The sequence below is a fragment of the Scomber scombrus genome, chromosome 13, assembly GCF_963691925.1.
Source record: "Scomber scombrus chromosome 13, fScoSco1.1, whole genome shotgun sequence".
Taxonomy (NCBI): domain Eukaryota; kingdom Metazoa; phylum Chordata; class Actinopteri; order Scombriformes; family Scombridae; genus Scomber; species Scomber scombrus.
This window is the reverse complement of record NC_084982.1, coordinates 11,325,966-11,346,206: the sequence shown is the minus strand read 5'-3', so window position 1 is coordinate 11,346,206 and position 20,241 is coordinate 11,325,966. Positions and strand designations below refer to the sequence as shown.

The window sequence follows — 20,241 nt, the reverse complement described above, 5'->3', positions numbered from 1 at the left end:
TCCACTGGATGGATTGGACACGTTTTTGTACAGACATTCATGGTTCCCAGAAGATAGTTGTGTCACAAATCCATACTACACACTAACTGTATGCAGTATAATGTTGACAGTATATCAAAATAGTATATATTTTACAGTTAATGTATAAGAAATCAACATAGCAAAGCAGGAAATAACGCAATATGTGAGCGGTGCAAAGGCAATCAAACTTAATGCCACAGCCAATTAAATCTAACAAAAGACAGCAAATTGTTGTTTTTTTCCCAGAAAAATCAATAGTTACTTTTTGTTTGTTCCTGGAGCTGTTTCACCACCAGCCACTATCATCAATTTTGTCCAGCTGTGAGTAGCTCCTCCATTTCCTTTGTGCACTGCATTTTTCAGAGAATCATTTCCCTCAAGCGTACACTTAAAAATCAAAACCTTTTTAGTATGCTCAGTAGCTGCACACTGAAGGAGTATACTTAACATGTTGTTGCTTGATGTTAGCATTAATCTCCAAGTACAGTATCACAGAGCTGTTAGTGTGGCTGTACATTGTCTTGTTTTAACAGCAGCCGACGGGATATTTCTACAACTTAACAACGTTTTTACAGTTACGTTTTATCATTTGATGGACACTTTATCAAAAGCAACTTACCGACGAGGCAAGACAATCAAGTGTTAGAGGACAGAGGCTCAAAAGAGCCGTGGTACAAATTCTCAAGTGGCCGATGCAGAAACAAGTGCAATGGGAAAGCACTGTAAACAGGAAAACTAAGTTTTTCTTAAATCTTTTATAGCATTAGTCAAATTATCTGCATCATAAAAAAACATTTATAATGGTCACTGATTATCTTGACTGGCACCCAGGAAGCAGCTAATTGAAAAGTCCATGTTGCCAGAGCATCTCTGAACTTTATAAAGACACTTTTCCCTGCGTGAGAATTCAGTAATTGTCTCTTGTCTGTGCTGAAATGCAGATCAGGATGCCCTTTCTGTCAAAATGTTCTGTGCTCCAAATATTGGTTGCTGTGTGCTGCATATTTCACAGATGCAGTTGTTTTGGCCTGTAGCCAGGATTTTCTCCAAATATGTTGGAGGCTGAGAGCTCGCATCCAGAATCAAAAGTGTTTTGTTGTTAAGCGCTTTAGTTTCAAAAGTACCGTATTTGAATGAATGTCATGACCACCTGAAATCCACTCACCACCATGATCCTGAGCAAATAAACAGGATACAGGGAAAAGATTAATCAAAGGTCTAGCCATGAATCAGAAACAAGGCTGGGATGCTTTTTTTGGCTTGATACTGTAGATAAATGCAGTGATTTGTGTGCTCCACCTGGGGGATTCAAGGTCCTCATGTCTAAAACAGCAGTTTTGTCTTCACTGAAACATCTTTATTCATCAGTGTGTCTTGGCGGCCCAGCTGGCCCAGACACCCATCTGTCCTCCAAACGCTGAATTTCATTGTATATCCGTGTCCTGAGTGTTACAGCCATGTTAATGTACCCGCATACAGTCTAATAAAACAAAAATGACACAAGGATAATCTTAAAAAAAGAATCACAATCCACTAGCATTTTCTCAGTTTTAAATTACACATACTGTTCAGTTGTTACAGTCTGATTAATGGTAAGGTTACTCTGAACACACACAGGCACTTTTCTCTCCATTATAATGTCATGCTTTGAAAAGACAAAGTGCAGTAAATGTGACAGGCAAGCAGCGGTTAAACAGGAGTGAGTGCTATGAAATATTCAGCCATGTCGGTGAAAGGAGAGGGAACTGTTTGTAACCTCTCTCTCTCTCCCTCTCTCTCTCTCTCTCTCTCTCTCTTTCGCGGTGAAGAAGCGGCAGCAGCAGAGGCCACGACTGAAACTGGGTTAATAAGATCCAGCGTCAATGGAAAAACCTCCCATTTCTTGTGCTCTAAGTGCACAAAGAAATCTATGTGCACTTAGACATATCTTTTACATGTTTGTCTCACAGACAACAGCATTTTTTACTTTGTGAAGTTTTCCTGGAAGACGCACGTCACAAATGATCAGCTGTGTTACATCACAAAAATCTGAGTTTTATCAGATTTCCTAAAGGTCACCATGATCCTACCTTCACTACATTTTTTTCCTTCAAGGTAAATGTCGATTTTTGTCGATTTCAGACAATCTGCCCTTAATGTGAGTGTGTTTATCCAACAACTGCGCTTGAACCGTCTCATAGTTGCTATCGTAAGGTTAAACAGGGCCAAATCTGTGGGCTAGACAGATCACTATGTCTTGTATTCTCATCCTACTCACTGCAGTTTTCTCCTTTCAGCAAAAGAAACAAGACTCTTTCACAATTCAGACAAGGGAAAGCCTGATTATATTGAAGACTGATGTGGCAAGGGTTTCTGCTTGTCTTTGGCACCTGTCAGTGAGGCTGTTGAATTGTGAGAAATTAATCACATTAATAATGAAACATGCTGATACGGATCATACGATTTGGGAAAACAAATGTGAAAACTTAACACAGGTTGCATACATTTAAATCGCTAAATCAGTGACCTGGAGGAGACCATCTCAATCCTATGCAGGGATCTTATTAAAAGAGAGGAGTAGAGAAGGTGATGGAGAGCTGGATGATAGTATTCCCATCTGTGCGGGTAGCGTTAACCAGCACAAGGCTAGGTGAATACAGGAACAAAATGGGTTGAGACCCAAGCTGCCCAGCCTCACACCGCAGAGTAATTCCTGGCGGTATGTGGGGAGGATAGAGAGTAGAGGTTCAGTGTGTCTGAAGGGGCATCATGCTCAACAGCCTATTGTTGTACAAATAGATATTACATTCAAGACCTGGAGGAGTTCCCAGCTCTGCAGTGGCATGACCAATCATTTGCTCTGTCGTCAGCGAATTACATAACTGGAATTCTTGGAATTAACACTGCACCAGTAAATACCTGGCCTGGACCCCCCTCCCTTTCTGAAGCTGTCAACCCTCCAGGGCTGGACAAGCACTCCTTTTGTGGTCTCCACTACAACTGGTGCTTTTGGTGTTTCTGCTCCTGCTTGTACCGGGCATGTCATGGATCCTGCAGGTCCTGGTGCCTACCTCTCCTCTCTTGCTTCAGTCGATGCTGAATGTGGCAAAGTGGAACCAGACATGCCCAAAGAATTGAAATGAATGGGCCACTGAAAACACACACACACACACACACACAGTTGGTCCTGCTGCATCTTTTGCTATTGCTACAGTCGTCGCTGAACATTGAAGAGTTAAACCTGTTGCCCCTCTTCCTGTCACAGATTGTAGTCCCGGTGTTGCTGATCTTGTTGCATCTGTTTCTGCTGCTTCACAACCGAAATTTCCATCAGTACTCGTCACGGTAGTCTAAACTGTAGTTCAATCAGGAGAGACAAGTAAATAGAAAGATATTTATTGTAAATATGTAATGAACAAAATCATAGGGATGACAAAGTCTTTGGCGCTTGAACTATGAGGAATCATCTCTGAACGGCTACATATATATGTAGATCCCCCATGAAGTCCAGACACTGGTGATGGTGATTGCTAATGAGACTGAAGAGAAGATGGCAGATGGGAATAGACTGCAGATCCTGTAGAGAATGGCGGAGATGGGGAGGTGGTGGGGCGCAGAAACAGCTGTATGACAGGACTGAAGAAAAGGGAGAGAGGCACATTTAAACGGACCGCTACAGGATGATAGGCTCAGGCTGATAGGCTCAGGCTGAAGTGTGGCGATTTGCTATTGGTTGCTGAGATTGACAGGTGACTAGCAACAATGGAATAACGCCCTAGACATAGAAATCTAGGTTATAGATGAGCATGCTTGAAGGAGGCAGAAGTTTGCCAGTTATGCCTGTATGTTTAGAGTCTTCTGACTGAACTTTCGCTAAGCTTCATTAGTAGTCATGTAACTGTTCCAGGAGGTGCGACCCCAGCCACCCAGGAGAAATTGTGTCAGACATCATCCATATACTGCTATATAACAGTCCATAAGTCTAAACTGTTGTGCTTCGTGTTGGAACGAACAATATAATGCAACAACAATCAGAGCCATTGTCTCTGTTGATACAGTGTGATGGGAAATGTGTTGTCTTGGTGTCCCCTGAAATAGGAGCCATCAATCATGAAGCGTCCTCTCAGTGGGTGATGCCTCCAGGTGAGCCCGGTTCAAAGGGTACTCTGTCCTTCACTCTCTGCTCCTGTGTTTAACATTCCCGTACTGATCACTAATGACCCTCGTAAACACCACCAGCCTGTTTCTTGTAAAAGCTGTTATAACCATGAAAAAACTAATAATAAAACCCAAACTCCAAACAAACCAGAATTGGCATTAGAATATTAAATACATTGCTTGCTATCACTAATAAACATTATACATTTTAAACCAGTTTAGGATTAAAGATGGATTAAGCCCCCTATCTCCGCAAAATTATAAGAGATGTTCAAGACAAAGGACAAAGCTTGGGCTCTAGCCAGGCGTACTGGTGAAGCAGCCCATTGGCTGACTTTCAGAGTACTCATAAATAAAGGCACATCCTCCTTCAGAAAAGCAAAATCCCATTATTAAAATTAATTTCTAGCTCTTAAAAAAAAAACCTGTCAAAATTTTTGGAAAGCAGTAAATGTAATTAAAACAAATCCTCTTATCTATTCTTTATTATGTTTAATGGTTGCGTAATAAATAACACATCACAAGATTTGCCATGCTTTTAACACACATTTAGCTGCTGCTGGGAGTCTGTTTGATATGGTGTACTCAGGATCTGTTCTTAATGGAAAGCCTTTGGTTCATGTCCCTCCCTTAAACCGTACCTTTCAGTTGCAGGAAAGCAACTGGGGAGGATAAATAAGACCCTAAATTTTTAAAGCTCTGTGCCCTATTTATTGCTCAACAAGTTACATATCTCTTTAATCTTGCAGTCTCTACTGGACTTATCCCTCAGGTCTGTAAATCTGCACATGTATTCCCACTGCATAAGGGTAGTGATAAAAATGATATTAATAACTGTCGACCAATTTCCAAACTGTCCTGTCTTGCTAAAACCCTTGAGTCATTAGTTAATAATAATCAGCTCAAATCATTCAACTCAAAAAATTCGGTGTTAAGTCTACACAAGTCTGTTCTCAGAGCTAAACAAAGTCCTGTCACTGCTACTACTGTGTTTATACATGATACCTCCTGTTGACAAAGGGAAATTTTGCGGTGCTCTCTTTGTTGAATGATCTAACAGAAGCAATTGAGACTGTTGATCGTGCTAAGCTCCTATAGAGGATATTTGATATTGAGTACCTGCCTCATATACAGCAATGTCTGATTTTCAGAAATGATCATTCAGTATTTATACCACTGTCAAAGGGGGTTCCACAAGGTTCAATACTGGGCCCTGCCTTGTTCATAATTTATATTAACAATATAATGTAATTTATCACATATTGCAGTCCTTCTCTATGTGGATGAGACATTTCTGTATTACTTTGCTAGTACTGCTCACGCAACCACTGAAATCCTACAAGCCTTTGATATATTGCAAGATGCAATTTTTAATTTTAAGAGATTGTGATTATTAAGATATTGTGGACTATAGTTTGCATATTACCATTCTGAATGGACATAGTATTGAGAGGGTCCCTGAGTATACATATCTTGGTATCTGGCTGGATCAAAAAGTTAAGTTTAAATTTAACATTGACACACTTGTCAGCAAGCTCGACAAAAAAATTGATATTTGTACAGAAACAGAGCTCATTTTTCTTTGCATAGTAGTAAGTGGATAACTGAGGCCTTCTTCTTATCTGTTTTGGATTATCGTGATGTTCATTCATTCAACCGTACACAAATAAGATACTTAGATACACATTTTGATAAATAAAAAAGAAGTAAAAGTAATATCTATAGACCCTACAACCCTTACATTCAGATGTATTACTGGTGACATCCTACTGATCATTGCATCTTGTATGTAAAGGTTGAGTGGGAAACTCTAACAGTAAGATGTGACAGGCATTGGTCTCTATTTATTATAAAGCCCCAACATGTTTTTAACCATGTTTGTTTTTCTCATTAATTATTTTGTGTGTGTATTTAATCTGTTTTAATTGTACTCTCGACATCATTGAAAATGAGGGTGTGCCCTCAATCATTCCTCCAGTTGTAAATAAAGGTTGAGTGAATGAAATATGGAGGGTGCAGTGGGGAAAATGTCTGTTATTTTAACAAGATAATTATTATCATTACCACCTGATTTACTTCTTTGATGTAACCGTTTTAATGACTCGTAGAAACAGGCTGCAATATTATTTACATTTTGCAGAAGCTCTTGTTCAAATAGATGTTCAAATTCAAGCCGCAGTACATTCAGAAGAAGCCTTGTAGAATACGTACAGCTCAGTTGGGTCCATGTGTGACAGGCAGGCAGTAAACCACTTCACTACATGTCAGTGAATGAATGAAATGCCTTGTAGTTAAAATACAGAGTGCAGTTGGTTTGCCAGATATCGACTTCATTTAAACACAACATGATTTACAATGCAGAATTCAAATCCTCTGTACCTTGGATGTTTTTTAGTTGGCAGTGTGGGTGTATGGATGAAAATGCCGACCAGTTGTCCACCAGTTTGGCCCAGACTGAAATATCATGATAAATATTGGATTGATTAGTATGACATTTTGTACAGATATCTCCTGTTCCCCAGAGAGGATGTATCCTAATGACTTTCCTACTAACTGCACCAAGGGGTTGAAAAAATGTCTCTACCTGATGAATTGTAAAAAGCACCATTGTCTGGTTAAAGATCGACTCTGTCCAGTATTTTGATTTATGATCAAATACTTGAAGAACTAGTGACATTCCCAGCAGCCTCAACTGTATTTTTTTAAAAAGATTTATTTTGGACTTTTTTTGCCTTTATTCAGTCAGTAGCTGGCAGAGAGGCGGACAGGAAACAGGGAAAGAGAGGGGAATGACCTGCTCCAGCCGCAACTGTCTTTTGTGTATAGTGCCAAATAAAGGATGGTGAACATGGAAAATATTATTTCTGAAGCATATTAATAAGCATCTTATTCATCTTTAGCTCAAAACACTGCAGTGGCTACAGCCTGAGACTACAGACCCACTGTAGGTTCTTGGTCTTGTTATATTATACATTGCTTGAAGAATTAAAGGCTGCAAAATCTGGAAATTGTGTTTTGAGAGTGTTTTATCTTTCTGACTTTAGACTTCACAGTGCAGGAAATGGTCTGAGTCCTTTGTGGTGATTTTAACGTAATTGGGTTGTGTGTTGTTTTTTTGTTTAAAGAAAAAATTAATGAACACAGCTTTTATAACACGTTTTTATAACACAGCATTAAGTAACGAAGCAATTTTCCTCAAAGAAGTCATTAGGATTGTGACTATACAGAAAAACATTATGCAAAGTGATCACAATATAATAGCTCTTTGTGAAGAGGAGAAAAGGCTTTCTTTGTATTTCTATGAGAGATTTTTCTTAAAGCATATTGTGACTTCCAGAGGGATGAAAAATACATTTTTTCAAGGTCAGAACACTGAACCTGTGTGAAGTCATCGCTGACCACCTGCTCTAAGTGTCTTTCTCCTTTTCACCTTAAAATCACGACAGTCTTTTTTCCCTCTGGCAATCTTTTATTTCACTGGTTACACCCAAAAACACAAGCAAACAAACCAATAATCCATTTTCCATCTCCGGTTCTGTGCTTTTTCTGCTGGTCTGTTTGAAGGAGTGGCAGCCTCTTCCTCAACCCACGCTGCCCTTTCCTCTTAATTAACTGGTGAAATGGCACAAACAACCTATCAATGTGAGGACAATAAGCAGCATTCAGATAAGACTAATGCAGGAGGGTTCTATAAAGGTGAAAACTAGCGAGCGGAGGCGAAGAATGCTGCGAGTGACAGAGAGGACATCTGACAGAATATGGTTTTTAGAGGCACTAACTCTGTTGGTTTGTTTTTTCCTATTTTCTGCTCCATTGAGCCCTGCAGGAAACTGAGAGGCACACGAGCTTGATAGGTCATTGGTGATGATGGCACCTCTGGGAATTGCAATGTTACGGTGGCTGTGAAATGTGTGCTCCATGGCAGCATGGTAGTGGTCAAACACAGAGGTTTGTATGCTAAAAAAGAAAGCTGAAAGATAACATTACAGTCTGCGTTTGTGTCCGCTGGTTAATTTTTTCCACCAATTCCATCATGTTGGAATTGGTGGTGGCTGCAGGCGTCAGTCGACATCACTAGACAACCTGCCATTGCTGCAGTGGCACCACACTTGTAAACCAACGTGTAACAGTGTAATGCACATCAAGGATTTCACTCTCAGATTCAGTGCAAGAAATTGTGAAGTTTGATGATTTCAATCGTAAGCTAGCAAGTAACTGCTGAATTTAATTAGTTATTTCACACAGATTCAGACTGTGGAGGTCAAAGAGTAGCAGTTCATTTTTGTTTTCCCAAATCATGCATCATAACCAGTCTCACACTAATGTGTCAAGACTGTCAACTGTGACTATCTCAATCACTGCCGTGTTCACTGTCACTGTAAATGTGTTCAGTTTAACTCTGGCACCGTGCTGGATTTGTGTATAGCTCAAGGCAAATTAGATCATATGATGTGTCGTGCAAACAATGCCTGAAAGTAATTATAGCTGCTGCTACAAATGACCCTCACATTTACAGACAGTGTAAAAAATCTGCCGTCATAGAGCAGGAGGAGGGATGATAACTGGGATTGAACAGTCTTCATTCATGGTGTTTGGTTGTACAAATGAAAAGGGATAGAAGTAGTTGTGTATGGTAGGAAGTCCTGCCTACTTTCAACTATAAGATCAGTTTTTGGAAAGTTTAAAAAATCCCCAATAAGTAAAGGTGGCACAAAAGTGTCAGGGATGAGTTTTCGTTGTACAACCAGCATATTTGACTTGTTTGACCATTTTTGTACATCTACCTCACACAGTGATTGGCCAGGTGTGTGGCGGTGACAAAGTAAGCAGATTTCAAATTTCTCTCTCAACTTCTCTTTTGACATTCTCCACACAGACACTTCTGTCACACATTTGTACCATTTTGATGCCACACTTTTCACATCTCCTTTAAATGTGGCCGCTCTGAACAGCTATAGACACTTTCAGATGTGTAGGAACTACTTCTCAAGCACGCCGGCTTTTACAAACTTGTCTTTCTCTCCTTTGTTCACACTTGTCTTCAGTGCAATCTTGACATTTTGTGGACAGCCAGACAGATCAAGCCATCTGCTGCAAGGTGATATCACCACACTGTAGACTTATAATCAGAGACAAAACTGGCAAGGAAGGAATGGTAGTCACAAAAATGCAAAGTGTCAGGCTTGACAGAGCTGAGTTATTCATATTGGTGTCTAATGTCGCTTCATTACCTTTGAGCCATCCAACTAATTATGGTTTCAAATTGGATTCTGATTGGGAAACCATGATGTTTGTTTTTTCAACAGAGTTATTGACATGCAGAGTGCAGCGGATGAAGAAAGACACGGATATATGCCTTAAAAGGTCTTCGCTTGATTGACAGTAACATGGACAATATGTCTGAAAGGTCTCCAGGCAGGGGGAGGGGGTTATTTCAGCACTGCAGTGGTGCAGATATGTTATCTGCCCAGAGGTGATGTATGTGCATCGGAGACTAAGAAAGAGTCCCAGAAAAAGAGAGAAAGATAACGAGGTCACCACTTAAATGAAAAGTACACTCAGGCAAGGATACTTTCCACTCGGATAAACATGTCATGTATCGTTGAATGCGCCGTCGCTTTTCACCCAAACCAGTCCTGTGTCTCTTCCCAGAATCCTCTCCCACTCTCCTCCAGCATGCCAGATCTAATCTTGAGCTGTCTGTGGAGACCATGGCTGCCTATTGATTTCACCTCGGTTCTAAACCGAACTCTTCAGGTTTAATTTTAAAGAGACCCAACATTCCCACATGAGCAAGCATTTAGCGACAATGGCAAGAAAAAACTCCCTTTTAACATGAAGAAACCTCAGACAGAACCAGGCTCAAAGTGGGCGGCCATCTGCCTCGACCGGTTGGGGTAGAGGGGAGAGAGAGCAAGAATAGGAGGGAGAGAGAAGCACATAGAAAATAAACATTGAAGCTAGAAGGTCCGGGACTGGAATCTGTCATCCGGACGTCTACAGGCCCAGATTACCTGTGATAAAAGAAAGCACAGACAACTCCGGGGAAGAAGTGTAGGTTACTGAATGCATTAATAGTACATGAATGTTATTGGATATAGATGGATGGATAGAGAGAGAGAGAGGAGGAGAGAGGAGCTCAGTGCATCATGGAGGTAGGAGTCCCCCGGCAGTCTAAGCCTATAGCAGCATAAACTAGGAGCTTGCTAACTATAAGCTCTATCAAAAAGGAAAGTTTTAAGCCTACTCTTAAAAGTAGAGAGGGTGTCTGCCCTCCGGACCGAATCTGGGAGATGGTTCCACAGGAGAGGAGCCTGATAACTGAAGGCTCTGCCTCCCATTCTACTTTTAGAGATACTAGGTACCACAAGTAGGCCTGCGTTCTGGGAGCGCAGTGTTCTAGTAGGTACATAAGGTACTATAAGCTCTTTAAGCTATGATGGAGCCTGACCATTAAGAGCTTTAAAAGTGAGGAGAAGGATTTTAAATTCTATTCTTGATTTTATGGGAAGCCAATGCAGTGAAGCTAAAATAGGAGTAATATGATCTCTCTTTCTAGTTTTTGTCAGCACGCGTGCAGCTGCATTCTGGACCAGTTGGAGAGTCTTTAGAGATTTATTAGGACAGCCTGATAATAATGAATTACAATAATCCAGCCTAGAAGTAACAAATGCATGGATTAGTTTTTCAGCATCATTTTGAGACAGAATATGTCTGATTTTTGAAATGTTACGCAGATGAAAATAGGCAGACCTTGAAATTTGTTTTATGTGGGAATTAAAGGACAGATCCTGGTCAAATATAACTCCTAGGTTCCTTACAGTAGTACTGGAGGCCAAAGTAATGCCATCCAGAGTAGTTATATCATTAGATAATGTGTTTCTGAGGTGTTTAGGGCCAAGCACAATAACTTCAGTTTTTTCTGAGTTTAACAGCAGGAAGTTACAGGTCATCCAGGCCTTTATGTCCTTAATGCATGTTTGTAGTTTAGTTAACTGGTTGATTTCATTAGGCTTTATTGATAGATATAATTGAGTGTCATCTGCATAACAATGAAAATTTATTGAGTGTTTCCGAATAATGTTTCCTAAAGGAAGCATATATAAGGAGAATAGTATTGGTCCAAGCACTGAACCCTGTTTAACTTTTGTTTGCATGGAGGATTTATCATTAACATTTACAAACTGAAATCTATCTGACAGATAGGATTTAAACCAATTTAATGCTGTTCCTTTAATACCAATTAAATGTTCAAGTCTCTTTAACAGGATTTGATGATCAATAGTATCGAAGGCAGCACTAAGATCTAACAGGACGAGGACAGAGAGAAGTCCATTGTCTGATGAAGTTAAGAGGTCATTTGTAACTTTTACATTTGTAACTTATGTGGTGCTCTAAAAGACATGAAGCAGGAGGAAGATACTTTGTGGTCGCTTTATACACTGCTTCATAAAGTCTCAGCAGTGACAGTGTTGTACTGTCACTACTGGTGCATCTGATTGGCTTGACTCTCTGGGTTTTATGTGCAGAAATCTATGTTACTGTCATCCACCTAACATAGAACTGCAATATAATTTTATGTTTGTTGAGAGTTTCTGTGCTTTGATCATAGTTACATCTGTCATTGTTGTTGAATGAATCCTTGAATAAAGGATTTAGGCCATTTAACAACCTGCCTGGTTTTAAAATCCAGTTTGTTCTGCTGTCTTATGTGATTCCTCCTTTCACTGAAGTCAGTGGGCAAATAAAAAGATGTGTATGTTCACATTTACACACAGTTTTAAAGACTTTATTAGTGTGGAGTTAATGAGGGAGGGATGATGACAAAGATGATAATAGAGATCAGAACATTAGCGGTAAATAAAGAAATATATCAGTGGAGTAAATCATCATTATTCTCATTTAGGTTCTTTTCAGTGCTTACTTAACATGTAATGTAATATAAATCAAAAACTGAAAACAACTGATCATACATTCAAACTAATTAATTCATTTAGGGTTGCAGCTAATGATTATTTTCACTGAATTCGATTCATCAACTTGCAATGACGTAAAATAGAGAAAACTGCAATCAAAAGGTTTTTGCTCGATGAATTACAATTTATTGATGATCAAAATAGTAGCAAAAATATTTTCTGTTAACTGGCTCAGTGAAGCTCTAAATGGAACACAAAACATGCCATTAAACACTCAAACTAAATTATGAAATACTAATTGAATAAAAAGAGACTATTAAAGTAACTTGTCTTCTGTATATAACATTCACATTATGTGGGATAGATGGGAAAGATTCAAATTTATGACGTGAGCATTCATATCATCTGACAACTGGAAATGGTCATGCACTGCCTGAAAATATTGTGCATTGGTGATAAACACTATACACATTTTATATTGTCATAATGATGACTTGGATGTTTACATGAACAATTACAGAATGTTACTCTATAGTGACATAAATGTAGCATATGCAGGCATGTTGAGTGGTGTGGAGACTTGTGATTTAACAGGTCTGCTGTATGAGGAGTCTAGAGATCAATACGTACTAGTTGGGGCAGAATTACAAAAGCAGAGGTTCAGTATATGTTATATTCTCTGGTGTGTGCCATGGCAGCGGTGTTAGCAGCTGTGAAGTGTACCATTGCTGATGAATTTTTAATGTTTTCTACACTTAGAGCATGTCCGCCTGTTTGTGTGTGTGTGTGTGTGTGTGTGTGTGTGTGTGTGTGTGTGTGTGTGTGTGTGCGTGCGTGCGTGCGTGCGTGCGTGCGTGCGTGCGTGCGTGCGTGCGTGCGTGCGTGCGTGTGTGTGTGCGTGCACACCATATAAAATCCTGTGTTCCTGCAGCTGTGTGCCGGCAGCACGTCTCTTTGGCTGAGTTGCATTGACCTGCTGTTTAGTGGTCACCAGAGATGCTCTCTGCCATTCATGATCACTATCTACCGCTGTCTGTGTCACATTATTGATGCAGGAAGAAACTTTACAGCATCCTGTGGGTTACCACGGGGACATTTGAGGCTAAAACATGAAAACAAAAGAGCAGAGCCACAGTGCATTGAAGACTGCATGTCCCATCAACCAGAAGAAAATCCTTTATAGACAGAATAATGGTTGATAGAGTCATGCAGTTGTCTGTTACACAGGACTCGCAATTAGTATAACTTATAAATGATCTGGACTCACTGTTCTTCTCAGCCACCTCTATGTGCATTGTGTGGTAGTGGGAAATTAAAAGGGGAAAAGGGGAAATTATCCAGAAAACGCTAGCCTCCCACAAGATGAAAAATCTGCTGATACAAGGCAAAGGAGCTACTGCATGATTTATTTACTGTCTTTAAGACAAAAAAGATCACTCAAGTCAAAGATCTGTGCTGCTCCTCATTGAAATAACAAGGCTAAAGCTGAAGTCGAACCACATGAATTTAGAGGATGGGGCTGACCCACATTTCTGTAAAAAAAAAAAACCAGCACAACATAAAAATATTCTGTTGGCTTCATTCATCCCACTTTAACTCGCTCATCCAAAAGGTTTCATAACTGCATTCACATGATGTGTAAAGTGTGTGATGCACTCAAAGCTTCTGCACCAAGTGGATATTGCTGCCCTGCTGCTGAGATCACATTAAGGTTTAGAAGTGAAGAGTGAACAAGATGGAGAAATATTAGCTGAGTGCAGGTGATGTTAGGAAAAAAACACTTTTCTATCTAGGCTGGGAGATAATTCAATAATGCAGTTTATTTAATGTATCAAAATTGTGCCATGATGATTATCATTTCTGCTGTCCAAATTAAATTTTTTGACTAAGCTGTGATTTTACAAATTACCTAAAAAGCCATTTCAGCCTTTAACTTTCCATCTAGCGCCGCCGTCAATTACCTACTAAACTAATGGCATTCACACCAGCTGTACTTTGTGTTTAACGCTAGTAGTTAGTAAATGTTACTGTGCTAACATATTATGCTAAGAAATAAGATGGTGAAAGTTACACCTGCTAAACATCAGCATGTTAGTATTTAGCTCAAAGCACCTCCCTGCCTAAGTACAGCCTCACAGAGCTGCCAGCACTGCTGTAGACTTTTAGACTTTCTATTATATCAGCAGATGGACTTTGCCCAGTTGTAGAACAGAAACTAAATGGCTCATGCAACGATATTATTTTATCAGTCTCTTGGTTTTTATTGTAGTTAATAGGAAATTATTTATTATTTACCTAGTTGTAAAGCTTTAGATGTTCAAATTTCAATTTCTTCTTGGCCTTGTTGACTTAAAATATTATTATTTTATTTTTTTTATCTTCATCTAACGTCATGACATCTGGTCAAACGCCATCTACTGATGAATTTCATGTGAGTACAGATCAATGGACCTGGTGAGAATGCTTCCTCAGCATACCGTATGTGTAATTTTGACCATATTGGCCATATTGTGATGTATATTAATATCAGAAAGTATCAATATTAATATTGAGATAATGATTTCAATCATATCACCCAGCCAGTGGATCTGTAGATCACTGAATGAACTATGAAGTGTGAAACTGTAGGCAGCATATCGTGTGTTTAGGTGCATGCATGAGAACAAACAAAACATAACTCATAAAAACATTGCTGTATAGTGCTACTCGTGATCAAAACTTTATATGAGATTATATTTTCAGCAAAGCACGAGGCAACAAAGAGGCCAGATATTTGTTGTTCACATCGCAGGAGCACTGATGAGCAAAACAATGTTGCCAGAGGGAGACACTCTCATGCCAAGTTGAGATGCTGAAAAACAGCAGAATAACAGAAATTTCGCCTCAAACAATACTACATAAATAAGACTGCATTTTTAAAGGGAAGCATTATTTTGTATTTTTCTTATTGTCAACAAATACCATAAAAAGAAGATACTTTATTACTTCTGACTCAGGCCCAAGTCCATCGGCTTCTTCTGATGATCCACATTATAGATATATAGCAACAGTGTTCATGGTAATAAAGACATGTAGCGAAGTGGGAGGAGATATTTTAGACCCCTTGGTTTTAAAAGTATAAATCAGATTCATTTTCTCAACAAAGTTATGTGACTCAATTGTATAAAAACTCTCCCAGTTGAATCATCACAACGAAAGATGAACAACTACGTTAGAAAACATCTGGGTAGCAGTTAACTATTACTCAGTGTTGAGGAAACTAATTATACAATCTGCAGCGTGAGACGGTTTGGATAGAAGTTCTGGGTCACTTCTTAGTGAATTCAGCTACTATGGTGCTGCATTTTGTTTACAACTTCAATGATGAAGTGGAATTTTGTAACTCTTCTGATTTGTCTCTAATAAAGTCGAAATTATGGAAACTTGTGGTCATAATATAAACCTGTAGATTTGTTATACTATCCTTTCCTGAGTTTCTGTGTTCAGTAATATTGAGGAAATTGTTTAAAGAACATTTTAAATGGGAATGAGGAAAACACTTCACAACTCTATTGTAGCGATGTAGCTCATTGATATATTCTTTAATAAACTACAGTGTCCATATTCACTGTAATGAAGGATCCCGTCACCCAGGGCAACAGTGTGGACTGAACTATGTCAGGCTTTAAATACACATACAGTACTTGTTAGCAGCATCGCTTCACTGTTGGTTTTGTCTTTTCATGGTATTTGTTGAAGAATAATGAAAATATAGATGGTCGCCAACTTCTCCTTTAAAGGACTCGCCTGGCCTCTATTTGCAGAGTGCTTCCATCCAAAGCTAAGCATACCCCGGTGTATCAAGTACAAACCGAGACCCTTTTTACAAGGTCAGAATGCAGTAAAATAAAATGAATCATCTTGTACATATTTTTTCCCTTGAAAGCATTTACATGTAAAGGTTTGCCATCTGGAAAAACATACATGTATACAACTACACACAGTTCAGGACTCAGTTGAAAGTACGTGGCCTTGGTTTATGACTTCAAAGCCCTGTTTTGTTAGCCATTTCTGTTCATCCGCTGAATGCTCACCCCCTTTGGATGTTGTCCCCTTTTATTGCTTTTATAAATTGAATCATGGTTATATAATTTGGCTTTTTTTTTTTTTTTAAGAATTAAGTGAAAACAGGGTTAGGGTTATATATATTGTAAAATGAGTGATTGCATAAATATTCACACCCTTTAAAGTGACTGACCTAATTCAATAGAGGTCCAGCCAATTGGTGATTGATGATTGGTCTCACAGTTAGTGAAAGGGAGATCACCTGAGTACAGTGAACATGTCTCAAATGAATATGGTATAAAAACACCTGTGTCTGGAAGGTCCAGTAACTGGTTAATCAGTATTCCTGCTACAATAACACCGTGAAGACAAAAGAACAGAAAAAAGAAAGCCACTGTTGAAGAAAACTCATATTAAATCTTGACTAGAGTTTCCCCAAAGGCATGTGGGAGACTCTAAGGTCAACTGGAAGAAGGTTCTTTGGTCTGATGAGACCAAAATGGAGCTTTTTCCATCTCAGACTAGACGCTATGTTTGGCTGACACCAAACACTGTACATCAGTACAAACACACCATCCCCACCATGAAGCATGGTGATGGCAGCATCATGCTATGGGGATGCTTCATGGCCGCAGGCCCTGGAAGGCTTGTAAAGGTAGAGGTAAAATGAATACAGCAAAATATAGGGAAATCCTGGAGGAAAATATGATTCATTCTGCAAGAGAACTGCAACTTGGGAGTAGTTTTATTTTCTGCAAGACAATGACCTGAAGCGTACAGCGAAAGCTACACAGAAATTGTTTAAAGACAACAAGGTGAATGTTCTGAAGTGGCCGAATCAAAGCCCAGACCTCAATCTAATAGAGAATTTGTTGCTGGACTTAAAAAGGGCTGGTCACACCTGATCTCCGAGCAACCTGACAGAACTTGAGCAGTTTTGCAAAGAAGAATTGAGTAAAATTGACAGATACTCAGTGTTGTGATTGCAGCCAAAGGTGCATCTACTAAATACTGACTTGAAGGGGGTGAATATTTATGCAGTCACTTATTTTACATTACATATTTTTAATTTTTTTTAAAAATTTTCAAAAATGAAATTACTTTGTAGAAATTTGTTTTCACAAATTATATGGACCATGATTCAATTTATAAAAGCAATGCAAGGGGAAAACTTCCAAGGGGGTGAATACTTTTTATAGGCACTGTAATTGGCAGATTGATTCTGCTGTCTGTAAGCCCGGCCACCTGCAGAAAACACCAAACTAGTGAAATGCCACAGTTATAAAACACCTAGAATAACACAATGTGGCCTTGTAGCCAGATGTCCCCAGTAAAGCATTGACCCTGTTGTAAATTTTCCATTATATGCTTGTACAACATGAATTGTGAATGGCGGGAAAAAAATGAAAACTTTCCCCACACTGTGTTGAGAAAGCAGTGAGTCAGCGAGCATTCCTCGAAGCTACGTTATTAGTACAGAGCTGAGAAGTGAGTGTATTTCCTTTGCTCGGGAGCCAAAGTTTAACTGTCTCCTCACTGTTGTTTACTCAGGGCTGAGTGAGCAGCAGCAGGAATGTGTGTTGTGTGTACTCAGGGAGGGCTGCGTCAGGACACCGCCTACTGCAGCACACAGTTCAAACTCTGAAACCTTGTTGTCCTTACGGAACCATAATAATATGATAGAGGCTCAGATAAATATTTGGCTTTAATAATGTTGTTGACCAAATATTAGTCATATATGTGTCACAGTTGTTTAGCTGCCAGAATCTTATGTTATACTCTACATTTACAACCTTCTGCTTTATAGACATTTAATTTTGACATTTATTCCCCAGTTGGAAGAAAATTGTGTTGTCTGAATGTTTGTGAAAGTGGTTCCACTTCGGGTCTTTTGGAGCTCTGTCTCACACAGCCTGTGTATTTGTCTATGCAGACTGAAATGTTCCTACAACTGTTGGATGGATTGCAATGAAATCTGGTTCAGATATCCATGGTGCCCAGATGATGAACCCTAATAACCCTGGTGATGCTCTGACTTTACTGTTGGCACACCAGCAGCTTGACATTTTGTGAAATTTGGTTGACATTTGGTGAAATATCTTGACAATTCCCAGTTTGTCTCCAGGCTTGACATTCAGAGCACACCACCCACATTTCTCAGCTTCTATTAGCAAAGCTCTATCTCTCCTTGAAATTCATAAGACTAATTATCTGCACACCTGCATGCCAGTGCACACAGATATATTACATTCATTTTGCAGACTCTTGGTGGTTTTATCCAAAGACTTACTTATTAGTCACGTCAGTGACATTTCTTCCAGTTGGTCCAACACTTTGGTCCAGACTGAATATCTCAACATCTATTGATATTTGTCACTTTGAGTAAAATGTCTCAACATATATTGGAGGGACTGCCTTAAAATGTTCTCCTCAGGATGATCTGTAATTACTTTGGTTACTTTAGGCAAGGCAAGGCAGCTTTATTTATATAGCGCATTTCATACCTAGGGGCAACTCAATGTGCCTTACATAAAAACAATAATTTGACAGTAAGAATTAGAAGCATAAAAACATACAATTAAAAAGATAAATAAATAAAACCCAATTATAGTAAAAATTGGAAAAATTAAAACATACAATGAAAAAGAACCCAATTATAACAAAAATTAAAGCCGCAAGCGGCGATGGCGGGCCCTCGCTCACCCATGCCACCGCGGGCCTGAGGCATGGCGGGGCTGTGGCGTGAAGCAGAAAGTGAGAAAAAACCTGGAAGGAGGCCAAAAATGCAATGTTTCGTTCATCCAGTAGGGGGCAGTCACAGGTAGTTACACATATGGTCTGGTGTGGTCTGGTGTGTTCAGGGCGGCCACTCATCAGTCATGTGAAGTTTGGAGTGAATTGGACAAAGCATGAAGGAGTTATGAGAGGTTGATGGTTCATCCACCAGGGGGCAGTAGAGTGTAACAAAACACAAGCGGTTGCGTTCAGGGTGGGACAGTGATTACACATGTGAAGTTTTGTGGAAATCGCACAATGATGATGTAAAATATGGCACTTCCTGTTTCCACTAGGGGGCGAGACGAGTGAGATCGCCTATGAGCGAATGGAGACGTTGAGGTCGGCACCCTGGACCTGTGTACCAATTTTCATGATGATACGAGTTCAATAAAGCCATCAAAAAGCCAAACGTATTTTCATGGCGAGGAATTGATGGTCGCCGCGTCGCCACACAGACGCCATTACTCGTAGCTTCACAGTCTTCATAATGTAGCTTCACCAACTGGTTCTGAATGAAGTTGATGGGGCAAAGTATGTAATTTTAATGAATCTTAGTTAACTTCCTGTTACCACCGGGGGGCGCTATGAGTTACGTGGGAAGTTAATATATCGTGACGTTCAGGGTGGAGCCATCATCATGTCCAGCAAGTTTGAAGCTGATTGGATGAAGTATGTGGGCGTGAGAGCCACTCGTATGTACATGGCGAGCACGCCAAAGTTAGTTGAGCCCTGGCAGACACGCCCTTTGACCTACGGATGCGCAGAGCACAACTTAAGCTCACCTAGGTCTGGAGATGTTTGCGTACCTAATTTGAACTTGATCGGGCGAACGCTGTGGGAGGAGTTAATTTTAGGCGGGAAAAATCAAAACCAAAATGGCCGACTTCCTGTTGGGTTGAGGTCATGAGGTCAAGAGGCTTTTTTGCATATGTGGGTATAATACATATGTGTACCGAATTTTGTGAGCATAGGACAAAGTTAGCAAAATTCCCTATGGGCATTTTTGGACTTTGTAGGGGACGCTATTCCGCCATTCTGCGTCAACCATGTGCGACCACCCAAAAATATTGAATTTCGGATGAGGCCAGACGTCCGTGCAAAAGTATAAGCATTTTCGCATTTGGGAAAGGGGCGAAATTGGGGCACGAAATGTCGGAAGAATAATAATAATAATAATAATAATAATAATAATAATAAACATTACAATTTCAATAGGGCTTTCGCCAGGCGACTTGCAGTCGCCGCTCGGGCCCTAATAAACATTACAATTTCAATAGGGCTTTCGCCAGGCGACTTGCAGTCGCCGCTCGGGCCCTAATTACAATTTCAATATAGCATTTTTCCC

General features: G+C 39.7%; 1 protein-coding gene across 3 annotated transcripts in view; it reads left to right on the top strand.

Annotated features, from left to right (window-relative positions):
- Positions 1 to 20,241, top strand: part of sytl5 (synaptotagmin-like 5) — a 49,676-nt gene that overhangs the window by 4,466 nt on the left and 24,969 nt on the right. Inside the window, exon 1 of one of the 3 annotated variants that reach the window (XM_062431393.1) lies at positions 14,303 to 14,505. The exons of 1 other annotated variant lie outside the window; for it this stretch is intronic. The gene's annotated coding sequence lies outside the window, so the exon portion shown is untranslated. Of the gene's footprint in view, positions 1 to 14,302; positions 14,529 to 20,241 lie in introns of those variants that run through there. One more of the 3 variants, XM_062431395.1, reaches the window with a different exon arrangement.